A 3,689-nucleotide genomic window follows, 5' to 3' on the forward strand; every position below is an offset into this window, starting at 1 on the left:
GCAACCCGCACGGCGCGACCGAGTCGATGCAACGAAAAAGAGCGAGCATGAACGTGCTTCTTGCCGCACGGCTCCCACTCGTCTTTCGGGAAGGTTGTGCCGTAGCGAGCTCGAACGCCGTCATCTCGGAGTGCAAAATAAGCGTGTTGGGGCGCCTGAAGGTGGCCTCCGCCGCACACAGACTGCGTCCGGCCCGCCGAGGGCGAGGACGGACGCGCAGTCGAACGATTACCTGGTTGATCCTGCCAGTAATCATATGCTTGTCTCAAAGATTAAGCCATGCATGTCTAAGTACATGCCGAAATAAGGCGAAACCGCGAATGGCTCATTAAATCAGTTATGGTTCCTTAGATCGTTTCTTCCTACTTGGATAACTGTGGCAATTCTAGAGCTAATACATGCAGTGAGCCTGGAGCCCTTTGGGTAACGGGTGCTTTTATTAGACCAAGATCGATCGGGTTTCGGCCCGTATTGTGTGGTGACTCTGGATAACTTTGTGCTGATCGCATGGCCACGAGCCGGCGACGTTTCTTTCAAGTGTCTGCCTTATCAACTTTCGATGGTAGGTTACTTGCTTACCATGGTTGTTACGGGTAACGGAGAATCAGGGTTCGATTCCGGAGAGGGAGCCTGAGAAACGGCTACCACATCCAAGGAAGGCAGCAGGCGCGCAAATTACCCACTCCCGGCACGGGGAGGTAGTGACGAAAAATAACAATACGGGACTCTTTTGAGGCCCCGTAATTGAAATGAGTACACTCTAAATCCTTTAACGAGGATCAATTGGAGGGCAAGTCTGGTGCCAGCAGCCGCGGTAATTCCAGCTCCAATAGCGTATACTAAAGCTGCTGCGGTTAAAAAGCTCGTAGTTGGATCTCAGTTCCAGACGAGTAGTGCATCTACCCGATGCGACGGCTCGGACTGAACATCATGCCGGTTCTTTCTTGGTGCACTTCATTGTGTGCCTCGAGATGGCCGGTGCTTTTACTTTGAAAAAATTAGAGTGCTCAACGCAGGCGAGTCGCCTGAATAAACTTGCATGGAATAATAGAACAAGACCTCGTTTCTGTTCTGTTGGTTTTTGGAATACGAGGTAATGATTAAGAGGGACGGACGGGGGCATTCGTATTGCGGCGCTAGAGGTGAAATTCTTGGACCGTCGCAAGACGAACTACTGCGAAAGCATTTGCCAAGAATGTTTTCATTGATCAAGAACGAAAGTCAGAGGTTCGAAGGCGATCAGATACCGCCCTAGTTCTGACCATAAACGATGCCAACCAGCGATCCGCCTGAGTTACTCAAATGACTCGGCGGGCAGCTTCCGGGAAACCAAAGTATTTGGGTTCCGGGGGAAGTATGGTTGCAAAGCTGAAACTTAAAGGAATTGACGGAAGGGCACCACCAGGAGTGGAGCCTGCGGCTTAATTTGACTCAACACGGGAAAACTTACCCGGCCCGGACACTGGGAGGATTGACAGATTGAGAGCTCTTTCTTGATTCGGTGGATGGTGGTGCATGGCCGTTCTTAGTTGGTGGAGCGATTTGTCTGGTTAATTCCGATAACGAACGAGACTCTAGCCTATTAAATAGGTGCGGGGTTCCCAGCACCTTACAACCTTCTTAGAGGGACAAGCGGCTCCTAGCCGCACGAAACAGAGCAATAACAGGTCTGTGATGCCCTTAGATGTCCGGGGCCGCACGCGCGCTACACTGAAGGAAGCAGCGTGTCTTTATCCCTGTCTGAAAAGACTGGGTAACCCGTGGAACTTCTTTCGTGATTGGGATAGGGGCTTGCAATTGTTCCCCTTGAACGAGGAATTCCCAGTAAGCGCGAGTCATAAGCTCGCGTTGATTACGTCCCTGCCCTTTGTACACACCGCCCGTCGCTACTACCGATTGAATGATTTAGTGAGGTCTTCGGACCGATGTCCGGCGCGGCCTTTCGGTTGCGCCGGTCTGTTGGAAAGATGACCAAACTTGATCATTTAGAGGAAGTAAAAGTCGTAACAAGGTTTCCGTAGGTGAACCTGCGGAAGGATCATTAACGGATTGTGAAGGGTGAGCGCCTCAGCTGCGTCTGCGCCCGACACTTTCTGCCGCTGACCCCGTTTGGACGCGGGGTCGGCTTTTCCCCACGGGGCTGCCTGAATGTGGAGCGGCACCCCGTGACAAATTGTTGCGCCCAGCGGACGCCAACACCGCGACCTTGGACGGTCGGCCAGGTGGCGGACGCGGGTACAAACGGCGCAACGCACTCATAGGTCGGCTTTCGACCCGCCACTGCACCGTGGCTCGAAGCGCTCGAAATGCGCGACCCGACCGCTGCGGGACCGCCTAGTACTGTAAACAGGAGCGGCGGAGCGCGAACGGCGAGTCGTGGTTACGTCGGTAGAAGGCGAGGCTGCGCGTTCCCGAAACGCCAGCCGAGTGCCCTCCCGACCGTTCGAGCGTGCAAGAACGAGACCCGACAATCGCGCGGCGACTGCCAAGTACGAGAGGAACGGCACAAGCGTCGGCGGTCGGTCAAGGAACTGGCGATGTGACGGGTCCGCTGTGCACCAGTGCATACCGTCCCGCCGTCCGCGGCAAGCGCCTCCGCGTCCTCGGGTGACGGAGGCTGCCGGTCGGTTCTTGCAGGCGAGGGATCTCGCTGGCACCGGTTCGCGTTGACGCGCGGCCGGTCATGGCACGGCGATGCGACGGCCGAGGTGCGCAGTACTCGATGGAGGAACCGCACGCTCCGATGACCGTCCCGCCCTCCGCGGCGTATGCGTACCGACCGTAATGGTTGCAGCAGCGCCGGCCGGCTTTTGAATTCGCCACACGAAACACGGTGCGAGATCGCGGTTAGGGGAGCGTCGACGTTGCCAGGCGTTTTGCTTGCTGCCGAGGGAAAGGCGGCACGGCCACGTCGCGCTCGTCGCGATTAGCGGGTCTGCGCGCTTTGGGAAGGTGCCGCAACGACTTGCCGAAAGAGGAAGCACGGAAGAACGAGGGACTTGGACGTCCCGACAATTGAACGCACTTGCGGCCAGGCCCTTGCTGGCTTCGTTCTTCCGCCTCGAGTAGGCTCGTACGCGGCTCCGGCGCCGAAAGTGGTCCTTGGCACCGACTTCGGTGGACGTGGGAAGTGCCGCGCAAGTACGGCGCGCCTGGCTCCACCTGTTGGCTAAAGTAGGCAGCCGGATCGGCATTTTGGTGTGCGGTGGCAAACCGTGGATGCGAAAAAAGCTTGTGCGATTTCGTGGAACAAAAAGCGGGGGTCCCCCTTTTTATGCGGAGGAGACCGACCCGCCCGCCGTGGTGAACCGCGACGCCACGGTAAAAACGGGAGAGGCTTGTCGATGGGACCGTGCATCCCGCGCTCCACGGAGGCCGGGAGGCGGCCGCCCGAGGAAATGTGTAGCCGTCGAGGCCCGCATCTGCGTGCACTCTTATCCAAATGGGTGTACCGCAGGCATTTTCTGGTTAGGCGGGCCAATGAGAGCGAGCACACAACGATACCTACGGGTCCGGCTTGGAGAACCGGCTTCGACGCCTCCCGAGTATTTATAGAGGGGTGGACCACGAAAGCACTCGCAAGTAGCGGAAGCGAAACGCCGTCCGAAACACACCGTTTGCTCGATTTGCGGCAGCCGAAAAAGGCGCGGCAGAGTTTTGGAGTCCAAGCGTGCGCTGAAAAGCGCCCT

General features: G+C 57.0%; 1 non-coding gene across 1 annotated transcript; it reads left to right on the forward strand.

Moving 5' to 3' along the window:
* Positions 1-229: 229 nt before the first annotated feature.
* Positions 230-2,044, forward strand: LOC142791786 (small subunit ribosomal RNA). The gene has a single exon (XR_012890415.1). It is a non-coding gene; the product is annotated as a small subunit ribosomal RNA (ribosomal RNA).
* The last annotated feature ends 1,645 nt before the right edge of the window (positions 2,045-3,689 follow it).

Source organism: Rhipicephalus microplus, unplaced genomic scaffold, assembly GCF_043290135.1.
Source record: "Rhipicephalus microplus isolate Deutch F79 unplaced genomic scaffold, USDA_Rmic scaffold_188, whole genome shotgun sequence".
NCBI lineage: Eukaryota > Metazoa > Arthropoda > Arachnida > Ixodida > Ixodidae > Rhipicephalus > Rhipicephalus microplus.